This window comes from Oncorhynchus gorbuscha, linkage group LG17 (assembly GCF_021184085.1).
Source record: "Oncorhynchus gorbuscha isolate QuinsamMale2020 ecotype Even-year linkage group LG17, OgorEven_v1.0, whole genome shotgun sequence".
In the NCBI taxonomy this organism is placed as follows: Eukaryota; Metazoa; Chordata; class Actinopteri; order Salmoniformes; family Salmonidae; genus Oncorhynchus; species Oncorhynchus gorbuscha.
The window spans coordinates 26,954,877-26,974,181 of NC_060189.1; the positions used below are offsets into that span (position 1 = coordinate 26,954,877).

At 42.3% G+C, this 19,305-nt stretch overlaps 1 pseudogene; it reads left to right on the plus strand.

The window, feature by feature from the left end:
* Window positions 1-7,757: 7,757 nt before the first annotated feature.
* Window positions 7,758-19,305, plus strand: part of LOC124001391 — a 62,022-nt pseudogene continuing 50,474 nt past the window's right edge.

The following is a 19,305-nucleotide window of genomic DNA, read 5'->3' on the forward strand; positions in this document are numbered from 1 at the left end:
CAAATCAAATTAAATGTATTTATATAGCCCTTCTTACATCAGCTGATATCTCAGTGCTGTACAGAAACCCAGCCTAAAACCCCAAACAGCAAGCAATGCAGGTGTAGAAGCACGGTGGCTAGGAAAAACTCTCTAGAAAGGCCAAAACCTAGGAAGAAACCTAGAGAGGAACCAGGCTATGAGGAGTGGACAGTCCTCTTCTGGCTGTGGAGATTATAACAGGACATGGCCAAGATATTCAAATGTTCATAAATGACCAGCATAGTCAAATAATAATAAACACAGTAGTTGTCGAGGGTGCAACAAGTCAGCACCTCAGGAGTAAATGTCAGTTGGCTTTTCATAGCCGATCATTAAGAGTATCTCTACCGCTTCTGCTGTCCTGACCTGTTCACCGGACGCGCTACCTGTCCCAGACTGGCTGTTTTCAACTGTTGAAAACAGCCAGTCTGGGACAGGTAGCGCGTCCGGTGAACAGGTCAGGGTTCCATAGCCGCAGGCAGAACAGTTGAAACTGGATCAGCAGCACAGCCAGGTGGACTGGGGACAGCAAGTAGTCATCATGCCAGGTAGCTGTGACGCTATTACTGTGTAACTCCGGGTAGGGCAACATCTGAAAAATAACGCATTTGGTAGTGTTAACCGGTGCTCGACCAGTCGGCAAAAGCCAACATCACCCACGACAGAGGGGGTTGTCTCGCTGAAATTCTGTTACTCTTTCAAATGACTGCATGATTTGTTGACTGCTCGATCCACACAGCAGACATTGTGTTCTACTTTAGGAATGCGTGTAGCGCCAAATTTTACGTGGCGTCATTACGTCATGTACTTTCGTTATATAGGGATGCACGTCAGCTTTAAAATCGGTTTTGCACATTGGGAGTAGACATTGGCCGATTCCAATATGTTCACAGATAAAAAAATGTATTTATTAATTTTTAATTATTTTTATTATATCGTGCATCCCTACTAGAGGGTATGTTGGTGTTCATGATCTTTTGGCAGGTTTGCTTTGTTTTCCGCATATCTGATATGTAAACAGGTAAAGCCCAGTAGTGCTGCTATTTCTCCCATAACTGCTTTTTCATTTAGAGTCCTGCTGATGAGGTGAAAAAGATTTACTGCGTCTAGGCCTAAAGCACTCAAGTTCTGAAGAGGGTTTGAAAGAAATGAGACTTTGGAAACATACAATAATAAATATAAAAAATTGTAGGCCCAAGATGATTTTCCCCCTCAAATTTCATCACATTGAAAAAAACAACAACATTTTGGCTATGTTTTGAGGTTAAAACGGTTGTAGTCACTCCAGATGTGGCCATTTGGAAACCAGATGTTGGTGCTTGCTTCTGAAGGTGGCCAGCTAAGAGCAGGAAGCCCACGGAAGGTGAATTCCAGTGGAATAAAGCTCCACAGAGACTTAATTAAAGGAGTGGACTGTGTAAACGTTTATCCAGCCCCCGCCTGCCACCCACCCCTCCTGCCGCCTACTTAGGGAAGATTTAAGACCTTCTCCATTGTCTTTAGGGTCCACTCCTCACTTGAGTGTGATTGATGGGTAAACTCCTACCTGCTTAAAGGTGTGATTGATGAGTAAATGTTGCTCGGCCCGAAAGTGGCTCTGGTGGTAGCTATGGCCGTGTTGTTTTGATGGCTTTTTACATTTTTAAAATGTATTATTATTATTTGTTAAACCTTTATTTAACTAGGCACTTCAGTTAAAAACTAATTCTTATTTTCAATGACGGCCTAGGAACATTGGGTTAACTGCCTTGTTCAGGAGCAGAACGACAGATTTTTACCTTGTCAGCTCGGGGATTCGATCTTAAAACTTTTAGGTTACTCGTTCAACGCTCTAACCACTAGGCTACTTGCCACCCCGCTTGTGGAAGGACCCTCTGCATTGGAATGTTTTCGTATTGGTGGACATTGACATTTGATGATGGAATTTGTGTGTCATGCAACAATTTCCTAGAACAGTTCTGTGTTGGCCAATGAGGGAAGGGAACCCCTCTATGCAGTAAGACCTATTAAACCAGACTAATACAGGAACACTGAGACATGATATGTCTAATGTAGTCCTGTTGTTAATCGATGTCGTTTATAATGAAATATTTATCTCTAAACTACCATAACTGTTTTGTCTTTTTTGGGGATCTTATTACTATTAAGACCAGTTGTTAGAGCACTTTCAAGGTCATAACAAATTATTACGATCCTGACAATGTTGAAAGAAGCCCGAGCCTTTTCAGGGAACTTCAGCATCAGTGGAATTTGAAATAGTTTAGTGATGAGAAGCTGTGGGTGCATTGCTGAACTGGTTTTTTGTATTGTGTGCAGTGTGGCAAGCTGACTGTTTGAGTAACTATGAAATTCCAATAGAAAAAATACATTTCCAGTGCAGACAAACAATCTTTGGCATGGGTGTCAGATTCATTTCCTGTCTGTCTGCAACATTTCATTCATGATTCCTACCGTCTGAACTATTACATTAAGGTAATATAAGATGGCCATTATCACCTGTTGTGGGGCTGATAACACGCATACATATTATATAAAATGGAGGAATACCACCAGGCCATTGCTAAGGAAAAGTGCATTAGACATGCATGTAGGTAATAGATTTAGACCTGCCTGCTCCAAGGAATAAGGCTTCTTCTGTAGAGCTTTGTATATACAGTTGAAGTCGGAAGTTTGCATACACTTAGGTTGGAGTCATTAAAACTCGTTTTTCAACCACTCCACAAATTTCTTGTTAACAAACTAGTTTTGGCAAGTCGGTTAGGACATCTATTTTGTGCATGACACAAGTCATTTTTCCAACAATTGTTTACAGACAGATTATTTCACTTATAATTCACTGTATTACAATTCCAGTGGGTCAGAGGTTTACATTCACTAAGTTGACTGTGCCTTTAAACAGCTTGATCAAATCCAGAAAATGATGACATGGCTTTAGAAGCTTCTGATAGGCTAATTGACATCATTTGAGTCAATTGGAGGTGTACCTGTGGATGTGTTTCAAGGCCTCACTTCAAACTCAGTGCCTCTTTGCTTGATATCATGGGAAAATCAAAAGAAATCAGCCAAGACCTCAGAAAAAATGTGTAGACCTCCACAAGTCTGGTTCATCCTTGGGAGCAATTTCTAAACACATAAAGGTACCACATTCATCTGTACAAACAATAGTACGCAGGTATAAACACCATGGGACCATGCAGCTGCCATACCGCTCAGGAAAGAGACTCATTCAGTCTTCTAGAGATGAACGTACTTTGGTGCGAAATGTGCAAATCAATCCCAGAACAACAGCAAAGGATCTTGTGAAGATGCTGGAGGAAACGGGTACAAAAGTATCTATATCCACAGTAAAACGAGTACTATATCAACATAATCTGAAAGGCCGCTCAGCAAGGAAGAAGCCACTGCACCAAAACCGCCATAAAAAAGCCAGACTCCGGTTTGCAACTACTCATGGGGACAAAGATCATACTTTTTGGAGAAATGTCCTCTGTACTGATGAAACAAAAATAGAACTGTTTGGCAATAATGACCATCGTTATGTTTGGAGGAAAAAGGGGGAGGCTTCCATGCCGAAGAACACCATGGCATCATGAGGTAGGAAAATTATGTGGATATATTGAAGCAACATCTCCAGACTTCAGTCAGGAAGATAAAGTTTGGTCGCAAATGGGTCTTCCAAATGGACATGCATCCAAAGTTGTACAAAATGGCTTTAAGGACAACAAAGTCAAGGTATTGGAGTGGCCATCACAAGGCCCTGACCTCAATCCCATAGAAAATTTGTGGGCAGAACGAAAAAGGCGTGTGCGAGCAAGGAGGCCTACAAACCTGACTCGATTACACCAGCTCTGTCAGGAGGAATGGGCCAAAATTCACCCAAATTATTGTGGGAAGCTTGTGGAAGGCTACACTAAATGTTTGACCCAAGTTAAACAATTTAAAGTTAAGGCTACCAAATAGAATTGAGTGTATGTAAACTTCTGACCCACTGGGAATGTGGTGAAAGAAATAAAAGCTGAAATAAATCATTCTCTACTGTTATTCTGACATCTCACATTCTTAAAATAAAGTGGTGATCTTAACTGACCTAAAACAGGCAATTTTTACTAGGATTAAATTTCAGGAATTGTGAAACACTTTAGCCAAATACATTGAAACTCAGTTTATGTAAGCTTCCGACTTCAACTGTATGTGTTTGACACATTTGTGTGTCTGTTTCCTCAGATGTGCGAGCTGTGTCGACATGCTGTTTGTGAGTGGCTCGGGGGAACTGTGTGCAGTGTGGCACGCCCCTGAGGAAGAGTAACTTCCACGTGCAGCTCTTCAAAGACCCAGCCATCGACAAGGAGGTGGAGATCTGCAAGAAGGTGCTCAAGATGTGATTGAGGGGCACGGGGGAGAAGGGTGTGTCTCTGTGTGTGTTTGTGTTCAGCCCTCTCCTTAAGCTTCCTTTGTCTTTGTCATTATGCTGTTTGTTTTGTAGACAATGGCCCCTCAGGGGTTGCTCAAATGGGAAGGCTCTTTCCCTGCCATACATCTGCCTCAGCCCCTCCCGTTCTGTCCATCCCTCATCTTTGTTTCTTTAGCCCTGCTATTTCAATGTAATGTGAGCAAACAAGTATTAGGCCTGATACTTAGGGTATATATATATATATATATATATTCCTCTTCTCCTTCACAGTTAGAACGAGAGACTTTGACTTCTCCAGCCTGAGAGAATACAATGACTATTTGGAGCAAGTGGAGGAGATCGGTGAGAGCAGGCTGTGGACTCGGGAGATGGAGAGATAGAGGGGGGTCTTAGTGCATTGGTCTCTGGCCTTTGCTCTGGATGTTGAAGTTTTACAGGTGTTAGTGCCAGCCAGGGTCAGAGACCCACCAGTCTCTCTCTGCCAATTCTCAGAGATCTCTGTCAGATGGTGTTTGCACTGTGACTATGGGTTAGCCTATGGTTTCCTATGCTTACATTGTCAGAAACATGGTTTATTACTTTTAGAGAAACACTACTGGTCAAAAGTTTTAAAACACCTACTGATTCAAGGGTCTTTATTTTTTTTAACCATTTTCTACATTGTAGAATAATAGTGAAGGCATCAAAACTATGAAATAAAACAGATGGAATCATGTAGTTACCAAAAAAGTGTTAAACAAATCAAAATATATTTTAAATTCTTCAAATAGCCACACTTTGTCTTGATGACTGCTTTGCACATTCTTGGCATTCTCTCAACCAGTTTCATTAGGTAGTCACCTGGAATGCATTTTAATTAACAGGTGTGCCTTCTTAAAAGTTAATTTGTTGAATTTCTTTCCTTAATGCGTTTGAGCCAATCAGTTGTGTTGTGACAAGGTAGGGTTGTTATACAGAAGATAGCCCTATTTGGTAAAAGACCAAGTCCATTTTATGGCAAGAACAGCTCAAATAAGCAAAGAGAAACGACAGTCCATTAATACTTTAAGACATGAAGGCCAGTCAATACGGAACATTTCAAGAACTTTTGAAGTTTCTTCAAGTGCAGTCGCAAAAGCAATCAAGCACTATGATGAAACTGGCTCTCATGAGGACTGCCACAGGAATGGAAGACCAAGAGTTACCTCTGCTGCAGAGGATACGGTCATTAGGGTTAGCAGCCTCAGAATTTTTTTTATTTTTTTTATTTCACCTTTATTTAACCAGGTAGGCTAGTTGAGAACAAGTTCTCATTTGCAACTGCGACCTGGCCAAGATAAAGCATAGCAGTGTGAACAGACAACACAGAGTTACACATGGAATAAACAATTAACAAGTCAATAACACAGTAGAAAAAAATGGGCAGTCTATATGCAATGTGTGCAAAAGGCATGAGGAGGTAGGCGAATAATACAATTTTGCAGATTAACACTGGAGTGATAAGTGATCAGATGGTCATGTACAGGTAGAGATATTGGTGTGCAAAAGAGCAGAAAAATAAATAAATAAAAACAGTATAAAAACAGTATGGGAATGAGGTAGGTGAAAATGGGTGGGCTATTTTCCTATAGACTATGTACAGCTGCAGCGATCGGTTAGCTGCTCGGATAGCTGATGTTTGAAGTTGGTGAGGGAGATAAAAGTCTCCAACTTCAGCGATTTTTGCAATTCGTTCCAGTCACGGGCAGCAGAGTACTGGAACGAAAGGCGGCCAAATGATGTGTTGGCTTTAGGGATGATCAGTGAGATACACCTGCTGGAGCGCGTGCTACGGATGGGTGTTGCCATCGTGACCAGTGAACTGAGATAAGGCGGAGCTTTACCTAGCATGGACTTGTAGATGACCTGGAGCCAGTGGGTCTGGCGACGAATATGTAGTGAGGGCCAGCCCAAATAAATGCTTCACAGAGTTCAAGTAACAGACACATCTCAACATCAACTGTTCAGAGGACACTGTGTGAATCAGGCCTTCATGGTCAAATTGAAAGAAACCACTTCGAAAGGACACCAATAAGAACAGACTTGCTTGGTCAAAAAAAAAACATGAGCAATGGACATTAGACTGGTGGAAATCTGTACTTTGGTCGATGAGTCCAAATTTGAGATTTTGGGTTTCAACCGCCGTGTCTTTGTGAGACGCAGAGTAGGTGAAGGGATGATCTCCACATGTGTGGTTCCCACCATGAGGCATGGAGGAGGTGTGATGGTGTGGGGGTGCTTTTCTGGTGACTCTGTCAGTGATGTATTTGGAATTCTAGGCATATTTAACCAGCATGGCTACCACAGCATTCTGCAGCGATACACCCTCTCATCTGGTTTGGGCTTAGTGGGACCATCATTTGTTTTTCAACAGGACAATGACCCAGCACACCTCCAGGCTGTGTAAGGGCTATTTTATCAAGAAGGAGAGTGATGAGAGTGCTGCATCAGATGACATTGCCTCCACAATCCCCTGACCTCAACCAAACTAAGATGTTTTGGGATGAGTCGGACTGCAGAGGGAAGGAAAAACAGCCAACAAGTGCTCAGCATATGTGGGAACTCCTTCAAGACTGTTGGAAAAGCATTCCAGGTGAAGCTGGTTGAGAGAATGCCAAGATTGTGCAAATCTGTCAACAAGGCAAAGGGTGGCTATTTGAAGAATTTCAAATATAAAATATATTTTGATTTGTTAAACACTTCTTTTGGTTACTACATGATTCCATATGTGTTATTTCATAGTTTTGATGTCTTCAATATTATTCTACAATGTAGAAAATAGTAAAAATAAAGAAAAACCCTTGAATGAGTAGGTGTTCTAAAACTTTTGACTGGTAGTGTACACTGGCAAGCCCTTGAATTGAAACATTAAACCTTATTTATACATTTGAAAACAATTCATTATCGATAGTCTGGTGCTTTGCAACATCATACTTTAGGTTGTGCCGACTCCGATTTCCAGTATCTGCCCTAGATCATTTGAAGTGAGGTCTGTGCTAGTGTCTTGGAGGGCTGCTCTGCACTCTGCTCCAGTCTATAACCTGACCAACAACCTTGAGGTGGAGGGCACCAAACACATCATGGAGGCGTACTAGAGAGAGAATAGAGACATCATCCAGAAGAACAAGGCCAAGCTGGTTGGGTACCTGTAATCCCACACTGACTCGCTCTGCCTTGCCTGATGAAACTCATCACTTATGCATTATTCTGTTGTACTACATGATCTCGCTCCCTCTCCCACCCTCTGTTTCCTCCTGCAATACTGACTACTAGGATATTGATTATTCCCTCTCTCTCTCTCCAACAGATGCGAGAGCAGGAGGAGCTGCTGTTGGTGGAGTAGCAGGGGAACGAGCATCGCAGGCTGGAGGCTCTGCAGGAGGAACAGAGACAGCTACAGGGCAGGAGGAAGAGCAAGCAGGCTCTACTAGATAATCTGGTGAGACACCTAGACATGTACACAGACACACACCACATACAGTCACACTAATAAACACACATTGCCACATAGGCCAACGGGAACAAATTGTTCTATGACTTACAATCAGGTGACACACGTACAGGATGAACAAGCAGGATATATAAGATGAGCGAATGACTGGTAACTAGGCTCATTAAGAGCTTATTACTACTCTTCTGCTGTGGAGCTGCTGAAGCTTTGCTGTCCCCTCAGCATTGTTAGTGTTCTGTGCCTCCTGGCAAGTATCCTGGCTCCTTTGTGTTTAGCTACGGGCTTTAGAAGTGATTGTCCCTGTAGGGCAGCCTGGTATAGAGCGATCACAGATAGCAGGTTGAGCTGTTTGTTTGTTTGTTTAAACACTGGGCCTCTGTCGTTTGTTGGGAGATGAGCAGTAAGAACCCGGGGACACGCTCCTGTGCTTTGGCATTTACAGTAGAAATCTCTGAGGCCACACACACACACACACACACACACACACACACACACACACACACACACACACACACACACACACACACACACACACACACACACACACACACACACACACACACACACACACACACACACACACAGTAAGATATACACTACTTAACCCAAAGTATGTGGACACCTGCTCGTCAAACATCTAATTTCAAAATCATGGGTATTATAATGGAGTTGACCCCCCCCTTTGCTACAATAACAGCCTCCACTATTCTGGGAAGGCAATACACAAGATATTGGAACATTGCTGCAGGGACATGCTTCCATTCAGCCATACGAGCATTAGTGAGGATGGGCACTGATTTTGGGGAGTTAGGCCTGGCTAGCAGTTTGCGAGTCATCCCACTGATGTTCTATAGGGTTGAGGTCAGGGCTTTGTGCAGGCCAGTCAAGTTCCTCCACACCGATCTTAACGAACTGTTTCTGTATGGACCTTGCTTTGTGAACAGGGGCATTGTCATGCTGAAACAGTAAAGGGCCTTCCCCAACTGTTGCCATAAAGTTGGAAGCACAGAATCGTCTACAATGTCATTGTATGTTGTAGGGTTAAGATTTCCCTTCACTGGAACAAAGGAGCCTAATCCTGAACCATGAAAAACAACCCCAGACCATTATTCCTCCTCCACCACCAAACCTTACATTTGGCACTATGCATTCGGCGAGGTAGCGTTCTCCTGGCATCCGCCAAACCCAGGTTTGTTCGTTGGACTGCCAGATGGTGAAGCGTGGTTCATCACTCCAGGGAATACGTTTCCACTGCTCCAGAGTCCAATGGCGGCGAGCTTTACACCACTTCAGCAGACGCTTGGCATTGGGCATGGTGATTTTAGGCTTGTGTGCAGCTGCTCGCCATGAAAATCCATTTCATGAAGCTTCCGACGAATTGTTATTGTTCTGACGTTGCTTCCAGAGGTAGTTTGGAACTCGGTAGTGAGTGTTACAACCGAGGACAGACTATTTTTGCGCGCCACACGCTTCAGCACTAGGGGGTCCCATTCTGTGAGCTTGTGTGGCCTACCACTTCGCAGCTGAGCTGTTGTTGCTCCTAGACTTTTCCACTTCACAATACCAGCACTTACAGTTGACCAGGGCAGCTCTAGCAGAGCAACTAACTTGTTGGAAAGATGGCATCCTATGACGGTGCCACCTTAAGTCACTGAGCTCTTCAGTAAGGCCATTCTACTGTATTTTCTTTGTCTATGGAGCTTGCATGTCTGTGTGCTCAATTTTATACACCTGTCAGCAATGGATGTGGCTGAAATAGCCAATTCCACTAATTTGAAGTGGTGTCCACATACTTTTGTGTGTATCAATGATCAGATAGACAGATGTAGTGTTTGCAATGTATCCTGATAAGGGGCTATCAGCAGATCACCTCCAGCTGGTCATTATTCGGCTCCACACCTTCCTTTCTGCCTGGTGATGAAAACACTCCCAGCTCTGTGCCCACCTCCCGTCCACCCCGCGATAACATCCTGCTCCCTCCATGGATGGCATGCCTGGGCTTGTGTTTTCAGACCTCTAAGCTTGGCAACACTCCACCGGAGAAATTGCAATGTTCAACCTTCGCTTAATGGAGGTGAAGACATCGCAGTGTACTTGAAAAAAGGTCATACCACCAGGGTTTTAACATTGCTTGCATCAATAATCTGATGACTAGCCTTGAACCGCCTTGGTTTGTTGTGCAGTTATAGGGAGGAGCGCCTGATTTGATATTTTGAACTCTTTGAGGTTCCCAAGTTGCACATCTCATTTACATGTACCAGTCTTCGAAGCACCTCCCATCTTTTACTTAGTGTAAATCCGTTTTTTGCTTTATCAGGATTCAGTGGTTGTTGCGCGCACGAACACACATACACACACGAAAATAGGATCACTCACCTCATACCTGTATTTGGATGTTCCCCTTCAGGAACGCTCTCATGTCACCACCATCCTGCTGGCACCAACACAAGGACCGGACTGCCCAGCTGGAGACCCAAATTGAGAAGCAGAAACAGGTGGTCAAACCCACCATCTTCTCCACTGGCATCCCTATGGTGAGTACCGCATGACACATACAAGTACACTGACTGTCCTGACTGTGCAGGCTGGCTTAAGCCTACCACATAGTTGGCATACAAACAACATCCAAACAGGCTAGCTCACACAGACATGCTAGTGAATGTCCAGCATGCACCCTGGGTCGGCCTTGTCTAGTTTAAAGTTAAAGTGCGATGAGCTCACACGAATACTCTGCCTACGTGACTTCACTCAATGGTAACATATGGTTATCTTCCTTACACAGAGCCCAATGCAGTTTATCTTACTGGGGGCACACACTATGCTCTTTAGGTACATGCTAATTCATTGTTAGCATATTACAGTGGTGGTCAGTTTAGATTAGCTTCACGCTAATGGTTGGGAAGCCCTTGAAGGTGGATGTTGCTGCAGTGTATTGTGTCCTTAACAAGGGTCTCTGCCTGGTGTGGGAACAAGCTCTCAACTCCTCTGTAATGTCATCACTTTCCTACCTGCAGCCCTCAGAGACAGAATGAGGGCTCTGCCTCTGTGTTTTGTTGAGCTGTCAGCTATGTGTTATTCACGGTGTCTGTTAAGGCCTTCTTCCATTTGGCAACTGCTCTGTTTTCCTCCACAGTTGTTTATTTTAATTTTACAGTGATGAGATAAAGCGATGCCATCACCCTCCTTCTCCTCCAGCCCCTATGAGAGGCGTAGTGGTTTTCCCAGGGTGCAACGGTGCGTGGGAGAAATCTCTGCTCAGTGCTCACCTAGTCTCATCTCCACATGACAGTGGAGAAGTCTTTCTCCAGACACACTCATATTCCTATACATTACATTGGGGAATTTGCATGCAGAGTCTAGTAACCTTTTATTCCAGTGTATTTGATAGCCATTTAAACACAAAGACATGACCATTGCCCATTTTTCATCCACCATTGGGTGGGAGGGGGGGGCTGCTCCAGTATGGCTGGCTTCACATGGAGGAGGATGTGGTTCTCTCTAACTGACTGAATATGCAGCATGAAGTCGAACATGCTGATGGAGAAAGGGTTGTAGGATGCTGTTGCTCTTGGCTCTGACTCTGGCTGTTTTTCCTCACTTTTCCCCCTCTCTTTCCCTCTTTTCTCCTCCTCCCTCTGGCTCGGGGTGGGGTAGAGCGGTTGCCAGGCGTGTCTGGAAACCGCAAGACTTCAGTTGGGCTTCAGTGTGGTTTTTCTTTCCCCTCACCTCAGTCCAGAAGACTAACTTCTGTTTGACTTGGTGGCATTTCAAGGTGGCGCGGTTGATTCCTGCAGAACACCGGCTTATTTAGAACCATTTATTTAGTTAAAAAAACATATATATTTCGTTAGTTTGTGGTGTCCTGTTTGAGGTACGATTGAAATGAGAGAAGATGGAGTCGTGTTGCTGTCATTTCAGAGAGCAACATTTTCAGAGAGCGGGAGAGAAACATTTATTCTCAGATTGAAAAATTATCTTTCCATTAATCAATAATAGGCTGTGTGAAGGGCTGTATCAAGGGTACTTCTCTCTCCTCTTAACTATCATGTCCTGGACATGGAAACAGACTGAGAGAAAGATGAAAAGAATGAAGGAGGTGAAAGGTGAAACGACTTCAGCGCCTCCATGGTCATGGCTTGTCTCCTCTGGGGGTTTGGAAGCAGGGGGTTTGGCCCCACAGAAGACTCTGCAGGCAGGCAGGCCAAGGTATTTGCATTTATTGAGGATCCCAATTATGTGTTGCCAAGGCAACTCTTCCTGGGGTCCAACAACATTAAGGCAGTTATATACAATTAACAATTACATGTAATTACATTTTATAACACCGTTCCCTCGGGTCACTACTCTACTACCACACATTTACAATACAGAATCCATGTGTACGTGTGTGTGTAGAATCTTATCACGTGTATGTGTAAGCGCGCGCGTGTGTGTCTCTTCACATTCCCCGCTGTTTCATATTTTTATGTTATTTAAATCAGATTTTACTGCTTGCATCCGTTACATGATGTGGAATAGAGTTCCATGTAGTAAAGTGCACCTCCCATAGTCTGTTCTTGACTTGGGGATTGTGAAGAGGATGTCTTGTGGGGTATGCATGGGTGTCCAAGCCGTGTGCTAGTAGTTTAAACCGACACCTCAGTGAGTTCAACATGTCAAGGCTTCTTACAAAGACAACTAGTGATGAAGTTTATCGCTCCTCCACTTTGAGCCAGGAGAGATTTACATGCATATTATTAATGTTAGCTCTCCGTGTACATTCAAGGGCTAGCCATGCTGCCCTGTTCTGAGCCAATTGTAATTTTCCAAGGTCCCTCTTAAACCCTAATTAAATCCTGACCTGAAGACTGAACAGTAGTCCTGGTGCGACAAAACTAGGGCCTGTTGGACCTGCCTTGTTGATAGTGTTGTTAAAAAGGCAGAGTTATACTTTATTATGGACAGACTTCTCCCCAACTTAGCTACTGTTGTATCAGTATGTTTTGACCATGACAGTTTACAATCCGGGGTTACTCCAAGCAGTTTTGTCACCTCAACTTGCTCAATCTCCACATAGTTTATTACAAGGTTTAATTAGGGTTTAGTGAATTATTTGTCCCAAATACAATGCTTTTAGTTTAGAAATATTTAGGACTAACTTATTCCTTGCCACCCATTCTGAAACTAACTGCAGCTCTTTGTTAAGTGTTGCAGTGATTTCACTTGCTGTAGTAGCTGACATTGTGAGTCATCTGCATACATAGACACACTGGCTTTACTCAAAGCATGTCATTAGTAAAGATTGAAAGAAGTAAGGGACCTAGACTGCTGCCCTGGGGAATTCCTGATTCTACCTGGATTATGTTGGAGAGTATTCCATTAAAGAACACTCTCTGTGTTCTGTTAGATGGGCAGCTCTTTATTCACAATATAGCAGGGGGTGTAAAGCCATAACAAATACATATTTCTGGCAGCAGACTATGATCAATAATGTCAAAAGGCATACTGAAGTCTAACAAAACAGCTCACACAATCTTGTTTATCATCAATTTCTCTCAGCCATTCATCAGTCATTTGTGTAAGTGCCGTGCATGTTGATTAGAGGTCGACTGATTATGATTTTCAATGCCAATACCGATTATTGGAGGACCAAAAAAAGCTTATGATTTTTTTGAATGTATCATTTGTAATGACAATTACAACAATTACAACAATTACAACAATACCGAATGAACACTTTTATTTGAACTTAATATAATACATCAATCAAATTAATTTAGCCTCAAATAAATAATGAAACATGTTCAATTTGGTTTAAATAATGCAAAAACAAAGTGTTGGAGAAGAAAGTAAAAGTGCAATATGTACCATGTAAAAAAGCTAACGTTTAAGTTCCTTGCTCAGAACATGAGAACATATAAAAGCTGGTGGTTCCTTTTAACATGAGACTTCAATATTCCCAGGTAAGAAGTTTTAGGTTGAGGTTATTATAGATCTTATAGGACTATCTCTCTATTAGAGGTCGACCGATTAACTTCTTGCGTCGAGCCATCCCGGATCCGGTATCGTGACTACAGCCCCAAGCTCATTACCATAACGCAACGTTAACTATTCATGAAAATCGCAAATGAGATGAAATTAATCTATTTGCTCTCAACCTTAGCCTTTTGTTAACAACACTGTCATCTCAGATTTTTAAAATATGCTTTTGAACCATAGCTAAACAAGCATTTGTGTAACCGTATTGATTGCTAGCGTAGCATTTAGCATAGCATTTAGCGTTAGCATTCAGCAGGTAACATTTTCACAAAAAACCGAAAAGGATTCAAATAAAATCATTTACCTTTGAAGAACTTCAGATGTTTACAATTATGAGACTCTCAGTTAGATAGCAAATGTTCCATTTTTACAAAAAATATTATTTGTGTTGACAAATCGGTCCGTTTTCTGCGTCACGTTTAGCTACGAAAAAAAACTGTATCCAGGATTGTGTAAATCTATCCGCAAGCTCATTAGCATAACACAACGTTAACTATTCATGAAAATCGCAAATGAAATGAAATTATCTATTTGCTCTCAAGCTTAGCCTTTTGTTAACAACACTGTCATCTCAGATTCTTAAAATATGCTTTTGAACCATAGCTAAACAAGCATTTGTGTAACAGTATTGATAGCCTAGCATAGGATTTATGCCTGGCTTTCAGCATGCAACATTTTCACAAAAAAACAGAAAAGGATTCAAATAAAATAATTTACCTTTGAAGAACTTCAGATGTTTTCAATGAGGAGACTCAGTTAGATAGCAATGTTCCGTTTTTACAAAAAATATTATTTGTGTTGACAAATCGGTCCGTTTTCTTCATCATTCTTCATCACGTTTGGGGGAAAAAAAACTAAAATTAAGTCATTAAAACGTGAACTTTTTTCCAAATTAACTCCATAATATCGACAGAAACAAGGCAAACGATGTTTAGAATCAATCCTCAAGGTGTTTTTCACATATCCATCGACGATAAAATCCTTCGTGGCAGTTGACTTTCTCTTCTGAAGAAATGGAACGCGCATGGACCCACAGATTACGCAATAATTTCGACACAGGACACCGGGCGGGACACCAGGTAAATGTAGTCTCTTATGGTCAATCTTCCAATGATATGCCTACAAACATGTCACAATGCTGCAGACACCTTGGAGAAACGACACAAAGGGCAGGCTCATTCCTGGCGCATTGACAGCCATATAAGGAGACATTGGAACACAGCGCCTTCAGAATCTGGGGCATTTCCTGTATGAAACTTCATCTTGGTTTCGCCTGTAGCATTAGTTCTGGGGCACTCACAGATAATATCTTTGCAGTTTTGGAAACGTCAGAGTTTTGTCTTTCCAAGGCTGTCAATTCCATGCATAGTCGAGCATCTTTTCGTGACAAAATATTGCGCTTAAAACGGGCACGTCTTTTTATCCAATAATGACATAGCGCCCCCATAGGTTGAAGAGGTTAATCAGAATGGCCGATTAATTAGGGCCGATTTCAAGTTTTCATAACAATTGGAAATCTGTATTTTTGGACACCGATTTGGCCAATTTAGAAATATAAATAAATATTTTTTTTTTTAAAATGTTATTTTTGACACCTTTATATCATCCCCGTTTGGTGAAGTTGGCTGTCTTTGTTAGGAAGAAATAGTCTTCACAGATCGCAACGAGCCAGGCAGCCCAAACTGCTGCATATACCCTGACTCGGTTGCACAGAACGCAAGAGAAGTGACACAATATAGCAGGCAATATTAACTAAATATTCAGGTTTAAAAATATATACTTGTGTATTGATTTTAAGAAAGGCATTGATGTTTATGGTTAGGTACACATTGGTGCAACGACAGTGCTTTTTTCGCGAATGCGCTTGTTCAATCACCCGTTTGGCGAAGTAGGCTATGATGCAATGATAAGTTAACAGGCACTGCATCGATTATATACAACGCAGGACAAGCTAGACAAACTAGTAATATCATCAACCATGTGTAGTTAACTCGTGATTGTGTTAAGATTAATTATTTTTTATAAGATCCGTTTAATGCTAGCTAGCACCTTACCTTGGCTCCTTGCTGCACTCGCATAACAGGTAGTCAGCCTGCCACACAGTCTCCTCGTGGAGTGCAATGTAATCTAACATGATCGGTGTCCAAAAATGCAGATGTCAAGGTTTCATAACAATCGGTCATCGGCTCTAACTAATCGGCCGTTCTGATTAATCGGTTGACCTCTAATGTTGATTGTCCATCCCTATGAGCGTGCTGAAAGTCTGTTGTAAATTTGTTTACTGTAAAATAGCATTGTATCTGGTCAAACACAATTAATTCCAAAAGTTTACTAAGGGTTGGAAACAGGCTGAGTGGGTGACTTTTTGTGCCAGTAAAGGGGGCTTTACTATTCTTGGGTAGCGGAATTACTTTTTGCTTTCTTCCAGGCCTGAGGTCACACACCTCCTAGTAGGCTTAGATTTGAAGATATGGCAAATAGTGGCAATATCGTCCGCTATTATCCTGAGTAATTTTCCATCCAAGTTGTCAGATCCCGGTGGCTGGTCATTGTTAATAGACAACAATAATATTTTCACCTCTTCTACACTAATTTTACGGAATTCAAATGTACAATGCTTGTATTTATTATGGATCCCCATTAGCAGCAGCTGTCTCTTCCTGGGGTCCAGCTAAATTAAGGCAGTTATTCCTTATTTTTTATTTTATTACTATACATTTACAACAGATTTCACAACATATTAAGTGTGTGCCCTCAGGCCCCTACTTTACAACCACATATCTACAACACAAAATCCATGTGTGTGTGTATAGTGCGTATGTTATCGTTTTTTTGTATGCATGTGTCTGTGCCAATGTTTCTGTTCCTTCACAGTCCCCTTGTCTTTCATAATTTGATCAGTTATACTTGGATGTGTAGTGTCAGCGTTTGTTGCTGGCATGTCAATTAAAATGTAATTGGCAATATCAGTGTGTTTTGTGATGAATGAGTCATCTGATTCAATGAATAGTGGAGCTGAGTTTGCCTTTTTGCCCAACATTTTATTTAAAGCTTTTTACTATCATTATTAATGTAATTGATCTTTTTTTCATTGTATAGTTTCTTCATGGTCCTTCTGTAGCTCAGTTGGTAGAGCATGGCGCTTGTAACGCCAGGGTAGTGGGTTCGATTCCCGGGACCACCCATACGTAGAATGTATGCACACATGACTGTAAGTCGCTTTGGATAAAAGCGTCTGCTAAATGGCATATATTATTATATATTATTCTTCTTTTAATTCAGTCTAGTCACATTATTTTTCAATTTGGAGTACGTTTGCCAATCGGTTCTGTAGCCAGACTTAGTTGCCATTCCTTTTGCCTCATTGCTCTCAACCATACAATTTTTGTAACTGTAATAAGCAATTTCATAAATGTGTCAAGTGCAGCATCTAGTTGCTCCTCATTACACACCACAGACCAACAAATATTATTTACATCAACAACATGGTAATCACTACAAAACTTATTGTATGACCTCTTATACACTATATTAGGCCCAGCCTTTAGAACTACGTTTTTCTTAGATATGGCTACTATATTGTGATCACTACATCCAATTGATCTGGATACTGCTTTCAAGCAAATTTCAGCAACATTAGTCAAGATGTGATCAATACATGCTTAAGATTTTGTTCCTGTGCTGTTTGTAACTACGCTGGTAGGTTGATTGGTTACAGTTTGCAGATTTTTCTTGAGTGTGCAGCTCGATGAAAGCCAGTCAATATTTAAATCACCCAGAAAATATACCTCTCTGTTGATATCACAATCGTTAGCAAGCATTTCACACGTTATCCAGATACTGACTGTTAGCACTTGGTTTATAGCAGCTTCCCACAAGAATGGACTTGACGTGAGGCAGATGAACCTGTAGCTATATTACTTCAACCGTATTTAAGGTGATCCGTCAGTGGGGGATGACATCTATATGTTTTAGGCTGAGGAACGTGAACAGCCTGTGAGGATGCCACCTCCTGGGGCTTTGTCTTTATTTAAACTATGGCGAGCTAACGCAGTGTGTGTACTTCTGTCATGGTGTTTACGGTCTGAGCTATTCTGCTCCCCTGTGATTTAGCAGCAGTGGAGAGGGAGCCTCTAACCTGCATGCCTTGATAATCCTGGAGGTGTGTGTAAGATGGAGTGTGTCCCACCATTTCTATTTATTTTTTCTCCACCCCTTTTTTCGTGGTATCCAATTGGTAGTAGTTAGGCTTGTGTCATCGCTGCAACTCCCGTATGGACTCGGGAGAGGCGACGGTCGGGAGCCATGTGTCCTCCGAAACACAACCCAACCAAGCCGCACTGCTTCTTGACACAATGCACATCCAACCCGGAAGCCAGCCACACCAATGTGTCGGAGGAAACACTGTACACCTGGTGACCGTGTCAGCGCGCACTGCGCCCGGCCCGCCACAGGAGTCACTAGTGCGCGATGAGACAAGGATATCCCTGCCGGCCAAATCCTACCTAACCCGGACATCTTGTGCGCTGCCCCATGGGCCTCCCGGTCGCAGACGGCTAAATCTCTAGTGGCACAGCTAGCACTGCGATGCAGTGCCTTAGACCACTGTGCCACCCCCCACTGTGCCCCGAGTCCCATCAGTATCAATAGGATGTCGATGTCCATACCAACGCAGAAGTCTAATTAGCATAATACAAAAATCCCCATAGAAATCAGTCAGTTTAAGCTAGCAATCTTTATTTTTTATTTTTACATGGGCTGCGTCTCAATCCACTGTTGCCCTTCCGCATCTGCGATGAAAGGTGGCAGTGTTAGTGCGGTGTTAGTCAGACTATGACACATCCCTAAAATCAGTTTTCTCATAAAAACGTCTGTAGCATCCAAACAGTTTGGCCTACAAACTATTGACCACTCTATGGAAAGATGACTCTCGCGAACACAACGGTGTTCTTCATTTTGGTCTACGACCCCCACAAGTGTCATAGGCTGTACCAACTTCAGACGAGTCCCATCTGCCAACTTCTGTCTATAGTGTCCGAACAGTTTGCGCTTGGAATACACAATATATCGGTAAGCATATCGGAATAGGCCGATATTAGCTAAAAATGCCAACATCCGATGTCCAGTTTAACACCGATGTGCAAAACCGATGTCTAAGCTGAAGTGCATATCTATATAACGTAGGTAGATGATGTAATGATGCCACGGAAAATACAGCGTTACACAGAACCAAAGCAGAAACACACTAAGGGCACACTTCCAACAACTAAACAAGTTCAAGTCCAGCAGTCATTTGAAAGAGGGAGAACATTTCAGCGAGACAACTCAAAAGGCGAAATCCATTAACGCCAAGATGATGGAATTAATTGCCCTTGACAATCAACCT